Source organism: Streptopelia decaocto (genome assembly GCF_964273445.1).
Source record: "Streptopelia decaocto genome assembly, chromosome: 3".
Taxonomy (NCBI): domain Eukaryota; kingdom Metazoa; phylum Chordata; class Aves; order Columbiformes; family Columbidae; genus Streptopelia; species Streptopelia decaocto.
The window spans coordinates 63,924,110-63,941,174 of NC_138656.1; positions in this window are offsets into that span (position 1 = coordinate 63,924,110).

Genomic DNA, 17,065 nt, shown 5'->3' on the forward strand with positions numbered 1-17,065 from the left:
TATTCTATCAAAGGACCACTTACATGTACCTAGACAGTCTCTCAGAGCAATCTTGTCACCATATTTTCAGCAGCAAAAGGATAAGTGTTTAAATAACACATGGGTGATGGTGAAATGCTTAAATACATTGAGAGTTATCAATTTCCTAGCAGTCTGCAAACACCTTTGCACTGAAATTACATCAATAGCTTTCAAAATACACTGAAAAAGCACTTCATAAACTTTGGTGAGAGTTCACACAAAGATGTATCTTCAAAAAGGACAAAAAAGATCAGAATCTTTGATATCTGATATGGAATTAACCGCCAAAAATGATAAATATTAGTCAAATTACATGGGCAAATCCAACAGTAAATCATATGTACACACATTTGAATTTAAATCACCAGTTTAAATTAAGTTGAATTCTAATGAAATGTTTTAGTGCTACTTCACTGGAAAATTATAGCAAATCCTACAAAAGTGGGGAATATTCCTTAGTACAGTCCCAGGAGAGAGAAGGGCAGGCAGCAAGTGGCAAAGGTGGAGAGAAGAGGGTGTTTCAAGAATGTAGTTGCTTTAGTACCCAGGAAGAATGAAAGAGAACTTGTTGGATATGAACCATTACCTAGCTGGGAGCAATTTTCCATTGTAATAGGAGATGTTCTGTTAACTAAGTCCTTGCAAAATTTTTCAGTACATCATTTCTATGCATAAATTCATTTTAAGACAGCAAAAACCATCTATGAACACAGTTAATTGTGTTTGGCTTGAAAAATAAAAAAGGTGAAGAGTGTCAATGCCTCTTCATTTCAGTTTCATGATATCTCAGTTGTTCAGTTCAGACTCACAAGGGTACCGACAAGAAGAGAACGAGAGGGCTGCGACGACCATAGACACATTCGGATCTAAAGCAGTAAACTCTCTGGATCAAATTCATCTGTCAGTTATTCACTGTGCCATATTTTCCAACAACTTTTAAAACATGTAACCCTTGCTTTAGAGATAAATTCTATTACCAGAACATTTGCCATTGAAACATTTAAAGAAAAATGCAAGTTGTAATTGAAGAGCAATTACTGTTTTCCATTGTCAGGAAATGAAAGAACATCGGGTCTTCAGGTTTTGAGCAACTAAAATCAGTTTTGATTAAAAACAAAGTTGCATTAAAATGAAATTTTCTCACAAAAATCTGCTTAGACCAGAAGGTATTGTTATTGAAAAAAAATATTTTTTCCCAAATTATAATGTTTCATACCTTATTTGTTGTATGCATTTTTATAATGTGTTATGTATCACTAGATAACATTTGCAGACTGTTCCAGTTGCCGAGGTAACTACGTTATTTTAATGATCATCGGAGAGGATCATTATGTAAAACATTATGTTAATTTCAAATGCAGAAAATTGATGTCTTGCTGTTACCTTGAAGCTGCACATATTTTTTTCCTCCACAAAGTGCTTTTTTCCATGAAAATTAATGGTATGGCTAAGTGCTTGAGTATCCTTTTCATACTGATTCACATTGCCTATCGAGGCAAGTAAGGCAAAAATAACACCTGACAACCAACTAATGCAGATGAACAAATTTCAAACCAGCATACTGTGTACAGAAATACTATAGGAAAAATTGTTTCATGGAGAGTACATGGGAATTTTAAGAAGGCACATATATAATTTCATTTTTAACTTTGAAATATATTATTGCTCAGTTAAGGAAAGCAAATTATAAAGCACATGTAAGTATCATTTTTTATTAAATATGCATAACTATTTGTCCATGATACAGACCAACTGATGAAGAGATTAAAAAACTGACGATTAACTTTCGCTGTTTTTATTAAATTCTATACCTGCTAGATTACTAGATTATACCAGATGTGCATTTATGATTTTATTGCAATCATAACAGCTCTTTCTGAGGCTGCAGTGAGAATCTTGCTGATGTTAGTAGTTTGTGGTGCATTTCTATTCTCAAACTTGCTTTCTCCATTAAAAAAAAAAAACAACAACCCTACATTTCAAAATTATCAAAACTAAGTTTCACACAAATTTGAGGGCTCATAATGGCAACTGCTGCTATAGAACACCTTCCTCACAAATGCAAATTGTCTCAGGCTACCAAATGCAACTTGGTTTTGTCACCAGAATCTTCTTTTGCCTCTTCTCTGGCATTCTGCCTACAGATTGTGTTAAATTATGAACACTTAATTCTCTAGGTGGAACTGGCTGCTTTTATGCATTAAAACATGATATGCTCAAGACATCTCCTATATTCTCCTGGCACTTCATGGTAATCACCTGGTTCATTTTAGAGTCAGTGAACTCTTCTGACAATACTCAAAGTGCATTTTGATGGAGACTATATTTATACAGACTGTAACTCTTCACAGAGCTTATTCGAATCCTTTCTCAAGGATTTTCTTGGCAGGCAGAGCACTGACTTCAAAAGGCGGTAGCTCTTTCTCAAATTCTTTACCTATAATCACACCTTTTGCACTGGTCATCTTCTATTTCAACCTCACTACCCTGACTTTTCTGATATGCTGAGGTTTGCTGATACATATACATCCCAATAAAGACTGCAAGCTGAAAATGTAAGAATGTGAAAAAAACAGAGTTGTATTAAATCAATTAGACACTGTAAAAAGAACATGTGAAGATACAGCTGGGAACAAGCCACCTATTAACTAACAGGATTAGGAATTAATTTCCCCTTTCCAACAGCTTATGCCTCACTTGTCCACTATGTGTGACCAAATACCTTAGCCTGAAAAGCTTTGCTTTCATTCTGATCATGGTGAAAATAGTGGGCTAAATTTTCAATCCCTGGAATGATTTCAAACTTCCCAATTGATATCTTTCTGCTAGAAAATGTTGATTACACAAAATCTAAAAGTTTCAAGGAAAAACATTGTTTTTGTTGAAATTTATTGACAGAAAATAATCAAAACATGTTATCCAGTTGGCTACACCAGAACATGATGTCAAACAGCATAATAAAACCAAGCAATGTTGAAATAGAATTCCTAAAGTATATGTTTTATTTTAAACATTTTGATAGGTCCATTTAGACTCTGTAAAACAGACTTCTCAGATTTTTTGTTTCTTGTTAGATTACAGCTACCTCATGGTTTTTAATCTTTTTGCAAACAAATTTGTTATATGAATAAATACAAGCATAGAATTAGCAAGTAAAGATTTGTTAAGGAATGCTAGTGGAAATAACAAGTTTCAAGAACAAATATGAAAAGGGGGATCACTAACTGCAAAAAATAAACCAGTCATGTTAAACCTGGTAGAGGTGAAACACCACCTCTGGTCCACTGATGGAGAGAGAAGAACAGAGCATGAGAACAAGTAAGTAAGTGAAGGGCACATATTTTGGGGCTGTAATTGACATGAGCTGGGAAATACAGACAGTATAGAAAGAATTTATAGAGAATAAAATAGTGACATTAATAAAAACAACAAGCTTTCCCAAGGATATGGGATATGAAGCCATATGCAGAATAGGCAAAAAAATGTCATCACAGCAGCATTCACTACTAAAAGAAAATAAATCTATTTTAACCATCTACATCAAGTTCTGTATGTTTACAGAATCTCTAATTTCTGACACATCTTCAAAAACTAAACACATTTTTCTCATAAGTCTGATACTGTCAAGAACACACAGACAGAAATTATTAGAGTCTACAATGGAGTCAAAATTCTCACTGTCAATGGAGCTTTCCAACAAATTCTTCTCAGAAAAAAAATGAAATACAATTTACAGTAGCCAACTTATTTCAAAAGGGTTAAGTGACTGAACAGTAACTTGCAGGTACAACAACCTTCTAATGTATACCAAATATTTAAGTTGTATCTTTGTGCCACTACTTCCATGCAGTCCCCAAATACGTCCTGGTGAACAAGAAACATTTCATTTACTGTGACTGTTCTTTGTTTCTAAGTTTCAGTGATTTTAATGTTATCAATGCAATGAAATGCTTCATTACAGTAAGTCATTAGTATAAATAAAGCATTCTGAGTCAGAAACTACAGAATACGTTTTTATTTGCAACCTTCCCTCATACAAATTAATGTGTGCATTACGATTATCTTTGAATTACATTTAGTGCATACTACTTTTTCAAGACTCTTGCCTGGTGGATGCACAAGAAGGGGAGAATAAGGCTGAAGGGATATCCTAAATTGTGAGTGCACCAGAAACTAAGAAATTAATATTAACAGATCTGAAAACCTTGAGTTACTGTTCTGAACATTCACTCTGTGATCATCTAGACTGATCTCCACAGTAGCAAAGACCGCAGAGTTTTCTCCATGGCCCAAATCAAACAGATGGAGAGACTATTTATTTGTATTTCATATGTAGAAGTCATCCATTGTAGAGCTAAAATTTCAAGAGATCCAAGATCCAGTAGTGCTTTATATAATTTTCTTCAGTGTTTTGGTACCCTTACGGTAGCACAAAAGGTGTTTCATTGTTCCCAATCTGAATTTGTCTAGGTTCTGCTTCAGTCCTTTAGTTCTTCTTACGTCTTTGGTAGATTAAAGAGCTCTCCGCTATGACAAATCCTCCTGCGTAGGCACTTACACACCATAATCAAATCACCTCTTCTTCCCCCGTCCTCTGCTGAGCCGAATGGGGTGAAGACGTCAGTTTTGTATGGCAAGGCAGGTTGCCCAGATCTGCAATCCTTCCGTTGCTCCTCATTGAATTCTTCCCCGCTGAGCAGCCTTTGAAAGAGCACACACACAGCGTGCAGGTCCCAGCCATTGCCCTACGCTGGGATGGGACTGTCTTTTTCATTTGGAACGCTTCCACCCTCGCACCTCCCGGCCTGTGCTGTCCCAAGCAGCGCGGGTTTCCCGGGCCTTTGGCCCACACACCCACCTACCCCAAGCGCTAACACACCCCAGCATGCCTGGGGTCCTGCCTGCCACTCCCGGCCGCGGCGCTTGGCACCCGTGTCCAGCGCTCAGGGGGGAGCTGCGTCCCCCTCAGAAGAGAGCAGAGACCCCGCCGGCTCCCCTGGGTCTCTGTCGGCAAGGCTGCCCGCAGAGCCCGATCCCAGTCCTCCTTCCCCTGCCACAGTGGCCCCGCCACTGGCCAGAGCTGAGCGGGTCGGAGGGAAATGGGCGGCCGGGAGGGACTGGACGGCACCAAGCAGAGCCGCTCGCGGCGGGAGGCCCCGAGCTCTTCCGCTCACAAAGATGCGGCGGGATCGCGGCCGAGGCGCCCTCGGTCCCGCAGGGACCCAGCAGCCGCTCCGCCGCCCGGCTCCGCGCCCCGCGCAGTGGAGGCGCCGAGCCCTGCTGCCCCTCCGGAGCGGGCGGCCGGGGGGGCCGAGGTCGGGCGGCCCCGCGGGAGGGCGCCGGCCCCGCCCTCTGCCCGCGCGGGCCTCTCCGTGGCGGGGCAGGGCGCCGGGGGCGTCTCCGCGGCGGCGGTGAGCGCGGGCAGGTGAGCGGCTGAGAGGCGAAGGCGCTGCCGCCCGGAGGGGACTGAGGACGGTGAAGCAGCAGCGAAAGTGCCACCGAGGGAGGAGCCCCCGGGGAGCGTCGCCCTCGTGTCGTGTGTCCCTCCCTCCCCCGAGGCAGCGGCGGGGAAGGTGACCCGGGAAGATGGTGACTGTGGTGACGAAGCTGGTGCACTACCTGCACCTGAGGTAAGGGCGGGCCAGCGGGGCGACCGTCCCGCTCCTCCCGGCCGGCGCGACACCCGATCGGCCGCCGCCCCGCGCCCGTCCCGCCGGGCACCGCCGCCTCCGCCACCCGCCGCGCCGGGCTGCGCCGAAACCGCCGGGAGCCATCGGGAGGGAAACTTGGGCGGCTGCCGCCTGGCGCGGTGCGGGACGGGCACGAGTGGCGGGCGGCGAGGCTGGCGGCGCGGGTGGGAGCGTGTCCGCCCCCGCGGTCGGTACCTGACCCCGCCGGCCGCTGCGCTGTGTGCGCCCTGCGGCTTCAAGGCTCTTTCCAGCCGCTCGCCGAGGTGCGTCTTGCAGGACAACAAGGCGCTTCGTGGAAAATAGTAGTTATTATGCCATAGTCTGAAAAGGTGATGTCCCTACAGTACTTGTGCAGAGTAATTATAGTCGCATGGATTAGACAAGTTGTGTATTTCTTCTTTTATATACGACTTCTGACAGGATACATTACTAAGACATTTTCCCCCATATCCTCTATTCTCATTAGAATTTAGCTGATAAAACCCAATATTTTGTCATCAAGTGGAGAGAAAGCTCGAGGATGTGCTGTCTCAGTGATATTCCAGTTGTATTTTGTCAAATCACAATTTTTCTGTCATATATGAGTGCTTAATATGCATCGAAAGACTTGATTGAAAACATAAAGAAAATGTATCAAGAGGGAGCATAATTGATCCAGAAATTCAATTTGCAAAAGCAATTATATTTTTGTGTAGTGTTTTCACATGAGGCATGTTAACTATGGGAGCTGGTTTCATTAGCTGAATGTTTCCAAGTTAGCCATAGGAATGAGTGGAAAAAAAGCAATCAATTGTACTCTAACGTTTTATTGGTATGATTTAAAACTTGATTCCTAGGATATCTGCAGACTTTTTTAAACAATTATTAAAATAATAATACTTCAGTATTAATTACATGAGAGAAGAGTGTAATGTCATCAGTTTTAAACCTATTTTTTTCCAGTAGGATGTTTTAGCTGCTAAAACTGTTTAGCCTATTCTGCAAACCCAACCAAAATCACAGCTCTAATTTAATAAATTAGTGTGGTTTTATGCTGCCATTCCTTTACTGGGCAAATAGAGATGGAAATCAAGAAGGAAAAATCCCTGACATTTCCTTACACCTGCCTGTCTTCTCATGTCCTTCTCCAAACAGTTGTTACGTGTTTAGCAGCATGTTACTTGCTGGTCTTGAACCAGAGCTTCATGCCTCTATTTGCTTTGCAAGCAGTAGACCAAAAAAAACCAAATCTCTGCCTCAAAGACTTTAAAGGGAATTAGGAAACAGCAAATAAAGCGGACAAATGGGAGAATGCAGCAAAGTGATGAAGTTTGGTTCTAAAACCAGTAGCCTGATTACTGTCAAGTGTTTTGTGGGTATCACGAGAAAGGATGCAAAGAGGCTAACAAGTTTATGAAACTTAAAGGAAGCTCTTCTCATGCTGGGTGAGCATCAAGTGTAATGAGCATTTCTGAAAATTTAATAAATATCTTGCCAGTGGCCTGGCTGAAGGCAGAATTTGATTATTTTAGTACTGAGTGAAAGAAGTCAATAACATTAGGGAAGATTTTAAAAAGTTAAGCAATTTGCTTATATAGAAGTAGAGCTATTGAAGATGTGGTTGCAGAGGGATTCACTAAATGTAACAGGTGAAGAACTGAATGAACATGAGTTAGGGTAAGTTTCCATTTGTCACAGCTACATAAGAGGATCACTGAGTGTTGCTGAAGTGGTAAATAGTGGCAGTTTCTGACAGGACATAAATGAGCAAGAGGTGTTCCCTGGAACCAGTATACATCAGCAAGACAGAGCATATTTGTATGCAGAACAGATCAGGGAAGGGTACTCAGTCATCTTTAGTGAGTCTGCAGGCTTAAAGTGCAGCTTGATTTCATCAAAATCACATCATACTTTTGTCCATTTACATCACAAAATCATGTCAGACAGGTGATGGATGTTTCAATCCTTGCCAGTCAGGCATGAACAGCTACTATTAGGCATTACAGTATGCTTACTCTGTCCTCCATTAGCAAGTGACCAGCAACATAACAATGAACCTGGGAAAACAGTAAAGTGGAAAAGAGAGTGCATAAATATGAGATTGTCTGTCATATTCTTGAAATACTATAATTTATGAACTCTGATTAAACCGTTTTAGTAGGTTTCTGGCTAGCCATACAATAATATTTTTCCTGTATGTGAAGATGGAAATGATTAAAAAGCAATGAACAGCAAGGAAACCGAAAAAGCTGTTTGACCGCATTAAGAATAGTTAGACAACTGGTGTGCTGGGAAAAATGCTTATCATCAGCATTGTCCCTCTTTCTCCACCAAGTGCAGCATACACGGAAATGCAAAGGGTCAGCTGTCACCTTCGTATTCCATGTAAATTCTTAACCAGTGAGGCCTTGTCCATGAATTGGATTTTAAGGTTCTTCCACAATTAAGTGAAAAAAATATTATGCTAATATGTCACAAAAAAAAGATATCTGAACACAAAAGACCGTGTTTAATAAGTTTATAAGAATACAGTTTGTGGCAAGGTTAGACTATGCCAATAAAACAGTACACCGGGCAGCTCAAGCAATTACTATAAACAGATCCCTAGAGAATCATAATTATGCCCTTAATTCAGTACTTACTGAGAAACAGATAATTAATTCAAATCGTTGTAGGATTTGCAGTGTTAGCAGAAATGTGGACATCATAGGAATCTGTCTTACATTTGAATTTGACACCTTGCAAAACACAGGATCCTGAAGCTACAGCAATAATATTATGACCTTGGGCACTATACAACTGTTCTAAAAAATGCCTGTTCTGAAAATCAGAAGTAAATACGTTGAAATACAGTACTCATACCTGCTAGAAGAATTCATGTAGCAGTGCTTTGTCTCTTACACTTAAACCTTGACTACTTAGCTCTTATAGAGGATGGTCCCATGCCCATTTCAGTCAACAGTAAAGGTCCCATTCAGCTCTGTCATAAACTTGTGGTTAGTTGCAGTCAGACAAAAGCAGGCTCACTGAATGGGAATGGATCAGCCAAGAAAGTCATTGTAAAAATCTAAATTATGTTCTCAGCAACATGAGATGTTTTCATATAAACTTGCTTTATGTAATTATCTCTACATAAATAAAGATTGTGCTGCAAGTGGAAGCAGAGCAGTATACAAAAACCGGGATGAGCAGTGATTCTTGAGAACAACAGACAAAGGAGATAGCGGCGGATAGAGCGGGCTCACAGCACACCACCAGGCAATGCAAGCGAACTGAAGACAAAGACACAGACTTAAGAATGTAAGACATTCACAAGGGGAGTGAATATTCAATGCTAGTAAGAAGATTTACATAGAAAGTTGTGTTGCAGAAATATGAACTGGAGCATGGCTGTGGTAGTTACAGTTCCCCATTTTAGGAAATGAAAATGATTAACAGGTGGAATAGAGCAGTCCCAGGTTTGAAGTGCTTTTTTTTAGAAGTTTAGTATTGGTTATGAATTAATGATCTGCTTTTATAACCTGCCTCTGAAAGTGGTCACATGAAATGCAACAGGATTGTTAACTGAAGCAGCAATCAATAATCCTTTTTGGGAGTGGTCATAAGATTCCCATTTTTATTGAAAAGACAGAGAGGATGAGGAGCCAGAGAAAGGAGCATGACTCTTCCTTCTGCTTAGAGGTCCAGCAGAGGCTGAAGCTGCTGTTGTTGCTGTTACAAAAGCACAGAGGCTGAACCTCTTGGTTCAGCACCGTGGCTACCACAGCTGGAAGAACCATTTCCCTGTGAAACTTCTTTTTCGCAAGTTTCATGTTCCTCTCAGTGCATCCCAAGGAACTACCACGATTCCTGAGTTCAACTGGGTGTCCTTGCCTCTCCTCGCTTGGGGTCTTGGTACCAGCCTGGCCATCTTCAGTGGACAACTAAAGCATAGAGGGTTCTGCCATGTGCTGCAGGTGAGGTTATCCAGCACAGGTATTATTTCATGGCTTCCTATGCTCTTCCACTAACATGCACTGCCTGGTCATTTTTTCTTAAAAAAACAACAGAAAGTATGTCACCTGTACATAATTTTGTTTCATTTGTGAAATTATGTGTGAAATTAACACAGTTAACATATTGGGATACATAGACCTGAAATTCCAGTGTTGACTTCTTGACTTTCAAAGTTCTTGAGTTTATTTTCTTTTATAAGCTTAATGCATCTTTAAAATAAGATTTTTTTACATTTAATGTAGGTACTCTATTCTTTCTTTCACCCTAGTGTAGGAATACAGCTCAGGAGGATGCCAGGTTGGAAAAAGCTTTCTAGCTCACCAAGTGCTACCTTGCAGCTTATAAAAAATCTACTATCTGTAATCAATTTCATAAACAAACTGAGCTTTTCTGAAGATTAGGTTGTTTTTCCTTCTTGATGGGTGTGCTGGAACCTTACTCTTCTTGCTATTTAGAAATGGATTTCTAATTTTCAACCTACAGTTACCAGTGGAAAGTTTCTACACATTTCTTTTGTATTGACATTGTTCATTAACTTAAATGGATCTTCCCACCCAAGATATCTGAGTACTCACAAACAGCAATTTTATAGTTGCTTCTCAGTTACTCATGCTGACTAGATTCTGCTCTTTCCAAAGTGATTGCCCATGTTTGAATACATCTTTCTGGATTATCAGTGATCAGAAGTGACACTATAATTTTAAGTAATGTCTGATCAGTGTCTGTGATGATATTAAAATTCTGATATCTAGCCTAAAATAGCTACATATACGTAGGACTGTGTATGCCTTTTTATTGCTTTAATACACTGTGTCTTGCGGTTGTCTTATGACCAATTAATGTCTGTCATTTCAAACTGATGAGTCTCCTGGCTTGTAGCATAGAATCTAGTTATTAAATCTATTAAATACATGCACTTGTATCTCATTTTTATTTTTCCAGTCATTTTATTCATTCATTTTTCCTGTATAATATCCTGGACTTTCTCTAAATGATATCCCTCATGTCATACTATGAGTAAATTTCACATTTTTCTTTCTGTTCCAAAGTTATGAATGAAAATATTAAATAGTGAGATCATTAATAAGAGGAAACCTTGAGAAATTTTAATAGGAAGACTACTTTTCCCTAGTTGATCAATTTGCTTTTCGGTATTGCTATTCAGTGTATTGCTGTCTCTTTTCAGCTAAGTCTTTCTACAGTTTACAAACTTGCACTGTTCCCAATCTCCTGTTTGTGTAACTGTATATGTAGTTATACTCTTTATGTGGTAGAATATCAAATGTAATACTGCAGTCCATATAGGATAGATCTGCTGCAGCCTCCCATCTTTAATGCAAGTTATTACCAAAATCTGCGTTTGCCTTGTTAAAGTCATGTTGTATTTTATCCTAGACTTTCACTTACCCCTGTGTCTCAAAATATCCTTTCTTTTGAAGTTCTTAGAAAGGCTTGCACACTACTGAGCTCAGAGTAACAGGTGCAGAGTTACCAGTTTTTCTGTTTTTCTCTTTCTGAATTATATTTATTATGTTGACATTCTCTGGTGGCATCACTTGAGCTGATAGAGTTTTTTAATTACTTGCTATTGAATTAATAGATTAATTGTTTCAATATTTGGGGCAGGAGGTTATCTATTCTGCCTTGTTTAATTTTACCAAACCTTAAAATCTTTGCTTCTGTCTTGAATGTGATTTAGTGTTATACTCACATTTTCAGTAGTTGTCTGGCTTATGACATCATTCCTCTTATAGAAGATTGAGTCAGAAAGTTTTGGGGTGGCCATACCAACATTATCTTTGACCCCAACTCCATTCTTACTCTGTAGCAACTTCACTGCAATTTCATTTCTCTTTTTCTCTATACCGTCAAACAATAGAATCATACAATAATAGAATCATAGAATCATGGTTGGAAGAGACCCTCAGGATCATTGAGTCCAACCATAATCTAACTCTATCACTAAACCATGTCCCTAAGAACCTCATCTAAATGTCTTTTAAACACCTCCAGGGATGGTGACTCAACCACTCCCCGGGCAGCCTGTTCCAATGCTTTGCAACCCTTTCTGTGAAAAAAAATTTCCTAATATCCAATCTGAATCTTCTCTGGTGCAACTTGAAGCCATTTCCTCTCATCGCTTGCTACTTGGAAGAAGAGACCAACACCCTCCATGCTACAACCTCCTTTCAAGTAGTTGTAGACAGTGGTAAGGTCTCCCCTCAGCCTCCTTTTCTCTGGGCTAAACAGCCTCAGTTCCCTCAGTTGCTCCTCATCAGACTTGTGCTCCAGATCTTTCACCAGCTTCATCGCCTCCTCTGCACTCTCTCCAGCACCTCAGTGTCTTTCCTGTAGTGAGGAGTACAAAACTAAACACAGGATTTGAGGTTGGGCCTCGACTTCCCTAGTCCTGCTGGCCACACTATTCCTGATACAAGCCAGGATGCTGTTGGCCTTCTTGGCCACCTGGGCACACTGCTGGCTCATACTCAGCTGACTGTTGATCAACACCCCTAGATCCCTTTCTGCCAGGCAGCTTTCCAGTCACTCTTCCCCAAGCCTGTAGCACTGCCTGGGGTTGTTATGACTCAAGTGCAGGACCTGGCACTTGGCCTTGTTAAACCTCATACAACTGGCCTCAGCCCGTCGATCCAGCTGGTCCAGATCCCTCTGTATGGCCTTCCAACCCTCCAGCAGATCAACATTTCCACTCAACTTGGTGTCATCTGCAGACTTAATGAGGGTGCACTCGATCTCCTTGTCGAGATCATAGATAAGAAGATTAAACAGAACTGGGCCCAATATCGATCCCTGGGGAACACCACTTGTGACTGGCTGCCAACTGGACTTGACTCCATTCACCACAATCCTTTGGGCCTGGCCATCCAGTCGGTCTTTCATCCAGGAAAGAGTATGCCTGTCCAAGCCATTTATTTTAATTTATATTGCTAAGTTTCAGGACCTGTAAACTGTCAGGACTCAGCTTGACTTTTGGCAATTCTCATTTCATCCTTACACTTTTTGGAACTGCAAGACAGTTGTTTCCCACCCTGCCTTTCTTTTAGGCTTTTTGCTCATACCTAACATAGTGTTTAGATAAATCCATTTACCTTTTCAAACAGAGCTGCTGCACTCATGTCAGTTATCTTTATGGAGCTGCCAACTCTTTCTTCAGAGGATACTGAACATACAAGAAGCTCATAGTGAGGATGTAGAACAGAGAACTCAAGGTTTTAGCCTTAGGGATCATCTATGTGTAAGCTTAAACTCTTAATTTTGTTTAAAGGTTCCACCGGATGAAAAAAAAAGGCGCGCACTCCGCAAAATGCTGTTAGTAAAGGCATACTATTTGAAGTAGTGATTCAGCTCATTTTGCCTAAAAGGGATTACTGAATTATTATCTCTCAGCTCTGCAAAGATGTTACCCTCTTCCATCAGCACATCTGGCTCCAAAAGAAGATTTGTTCATGCCCACTTTGAAACAGCTTATACCATTTTCTGGCCAATCTATGATAAATGACAAAAAAAATCTTAAGGTGAATTAAGAGTGCCCATCCAGCAGTTTTCACTCAATTAAACCTGACTAGCTCTTTGACTAAAGAAAGCCATTACTGATGGCATTTTATTTCTGACCATTCTACTCCATGCTTTACTTCCTAGAACCTGCACAAAGGCAGGAGGATTGTCAGAGCCCATGAAACATGAGATGGGACACAGCTTTTCACCAGGCTTGCCAGGTGTGATAGAAAGGAAGAGAGATGCTCTTACTACTTGGAGGTGGAGGGTGAACCTTGCCACCAAGGAGAAGGCCATCTGGCAGATGTTCCTCAGACTGTGTCCTCTCTTCCTGATACTACCTGTAAAGCCAGACAGTCCCATCTGGGTGGTCCATGTGGTGGCTTTTCCAACATTGGAAAAGAGATGGCTGCAAAAGCTGTGTAGTCATTTCCCTTATTTTGTTAGGAAATGCAACAATGACAACTCAGCAGCATACACATACACCTTCATTCCTGCTCAGATGCTTATTTCCTCCAGTCTGACATATCTTCTCAGCCAGAGCTTCTTATCAGCAAAACTGACTGCAATGAGTAATTGAAAAGCCTATTATTCCTTTTTTTTTTTTTTTTTTTTTTTTTCTGCAACAGTGGTTAATGGAATCATTGGATACTTGATGCTTATCGTGTAATAAGTATAATTTTTTATCAACTTAATTCCTCCTTTGTACTTTCAAAATCTTGTTCATAATCTATGGCCAAAAAAAGAAGCCTGTGTGGCCATCACCTTCCCCTTGGAGGGAAGGGTTGCATCACTTTAATAATTTTTCTCGCTGCAGCACAAGGATCAAAATGAGAAACAGTGCTGCATAAAGTAAGCTTTGAGAGATCAGAGATTTAGAGCAGGAGCTTGATGCACAGTGAAAATTATTAGAAAATCCACTCAAGAAAATAATACAGGCAAGCACATTTTCCTTACTAGAAGCAGAAGCCAGCAAGCCAGAACAGCTCTTAGCCACTGTGTCCCATTGAGCTGTGGGAATTCGAATAGTTATTTAAAGTATTGAGTAATTAGAGGCTGAGTCATTTTGTGCAATTACTGATACATAAGTAAAGCAATGTTATGGTAAGATGTCAATGACTTCGTAAAAAAATGGTATATAGCTGCAGTTGTAAAAAATATTCTTCCCAGTGAGCATAGTATTAAAACAAGTAGTGAGAGAGAAGAAATGCATGCTAATTAAAAGTGTTCACCCAAACCTAAACAGGGAATACAAGAAAAAACAAGTAGTAAGAATGACATTTGGAAGCAGGCTCAACACAAGAACATTTGGCAAAAATGAAGTAGTCATAGGCATTCCATAAATTCAGCAATTTTAAGAACCGAAACCCTACTTCATGTGCTTCTCAAAATAAGCTTCAAGTCAAGGCAGATATTATCTGTGGAGTCAAAAACTCTGTTTCTTCCAGCCAAGCCTGGCAAATGAGTACTTTTCTTCTTTTGTTTGATTCTGTTTTGCTTTATAACACTTTCAAAGTTAGAATGTCTGTAGGTGGTGGAGTGGCAGATCTCCTCACACTCTGGGCAGGGGCATGCACTGACATCATGGGCTTTGCCATAATTCCTGTGGCAAAACCAAAAGGCTTAGGGATTTACGCAAAGTAATGAGACCCAGACCTACTTACCCTTCTTACAGTAATATTTTCCTTCCTCCCCTTTCTGCAGAATTGACATGTCCTCTAGAAGAAGTGAGAGGACAGTCCCTCCTCCTTTTCACAAGTGCAAACTAACCTCTGTAGTCCATTCTATAATGCTATCTGATTATTTAATGTTTCTCTAAACCCCAGATTTCAGGAGGTGGCTTATGTGTGATTGAATCTGAGTGTCAGAACCTGCAAGTAAACATTAGAGAAGTCAGGGGCTGTTTGTGATTTGCATTCCAGCTGTACGGAGCAACTCGGTGAAGGAGGTGGATATAGAAATGCTGCCTCCAAGAACTGTGGTAATAGCCTGGTGGATGCCTTGTAAAGGCAGGAAACAAAAAACTCAGACATTTCAATACAAACTTTATTTTATCATGTAAGTAAGGCACATTTAAATAAAAAGATTGTTCCTTTACCTCACAAGTTGAATAGTCAGATAGATTTTACTTTAATATTAATATTAAATGCTAAAAAGACAGCATAGCTGAATGAAGAAGCCTTTGTGAAAAAAAAGTCAACTCCTGTAAAGGAACTCAAATTACTAGAACAATGTTTTTTTGGCACAGGAATTATGAATGCCTCAAATCAACATTCAACTCAGTGTGTGAGAGTCAAATATGAAGTTAAAAAAACCCCCAGTCTGTACTAACTATTAAATCAAGCAGAAAGCAATAATTTCATTACATCTGATAGAGGAACTGCAGAGTCAGAACTCTGATTCCTGCCAAATATTTTGCCAGATAAAATTAGTAGGAGGAATGGTTTTGTAGTCCTTGGTTATCAGAAAAACATTATTTACATTGAATTTATAGGAAGTTCTTTATATTCTTACTGTTTGAAATAAAACAATGAAATTCCTATGTACAATTTATTATGGTGGACCTAACATGAAAAAAGCCTCAAATATCTGTGGAAAGTTGTGTTAAGTGGGTTCATTAGGTCTGGTTAAAATTTGTAATAAGAGATAATCTTAGCATGCAGGAAAGTGAGTGGTTCTGTTCACGCTTCGCAAAAGTGTCACATTGAACTAGTTAAATGGCTGGGATGATCACTCAGTGAAAAGGGAATTGCTTCAGCTGAGACTGGGATCCTTGCTGGAAGCTTATGCTCATTCAAGTGAAGAGAAGAAAAGGTGACACTCAACCATCACAAGAGAGTAGTACTTTACCACTTCAATAATACTTCTCTAATATTTTTGTTTGGATATGAAAGTCAACAAAGATTTCAGATACAAACAGTATTCAGTGGAAAGAAGGCCAGACCACTCTAAATAAGAATTGTAAACCAAATACATGCTGTTACCGTAGCATATTGTGTGTCCTCTTTGTCTTGAACCTGGTGGACCAATTTTTATTCTGAATGTTGTTATGTGATAAACATTTAACAGCAGTTAAGGAATAACAGAAGTGCAGCAGTCTTTAGTGTTTCTGATTCCTGTGAACAAGAAATTAACTGTCTAGAGAGAAAGTAAGGTGCGCTATTTTATACCTCATGAGTCTTACTCTTTCCTATGGGAGGAAAAGACTCCGTTTGAGCCTCTCGCTCATAGAAGGGCCGCTGACTTCTCTGGGCGCAGGCGTCCATCGCAGTCCAGGTTGCTCAGATGAACGTGCATGTGCAGAAAGACAATTACAGTTGCGATAACATGTGGCAACTAGGAGAGAAATGTCCTTTAGAACCAGTTTCGGTCCATTTCAGGTCATTAAATCAAATCTTTGCCACAGAGGTGAGCTGTGAGACGTTCGCCCCTGCATGTTACTGGCATGGGATCACTACAGTGAAGGGTGGGTGCAAGAGGAAAATTGATCTCCCATGTATTAGGTAATTTTAATTCTGTTGAAGCAATTTTGATCTGCTCTGCTCTTCACAGTAGAGAAGCATATGGTCCCACATTTGGTGGCCAGCACTAGCAACAGATTAACATCTTAGATAAATGCTACATTTTGCTATTATGACAGCAAATGCAATTAGACCTGGGTGTAATGAGACAGAAGATTCCATAGCCAGACAAAAGCACATGTTCTCTAAGAATTAGAGACCTGGTATTGATTTGTAATTATATATATGAGATAGAATGGTTTATATCTCCAATAATCTTTAAAGACTACCATCTGCCCCTAGACAAACATAAGAAGGAAACTTAATTTGGATAAAAACCTGCTGTGGCTAGTTAATTGAGTT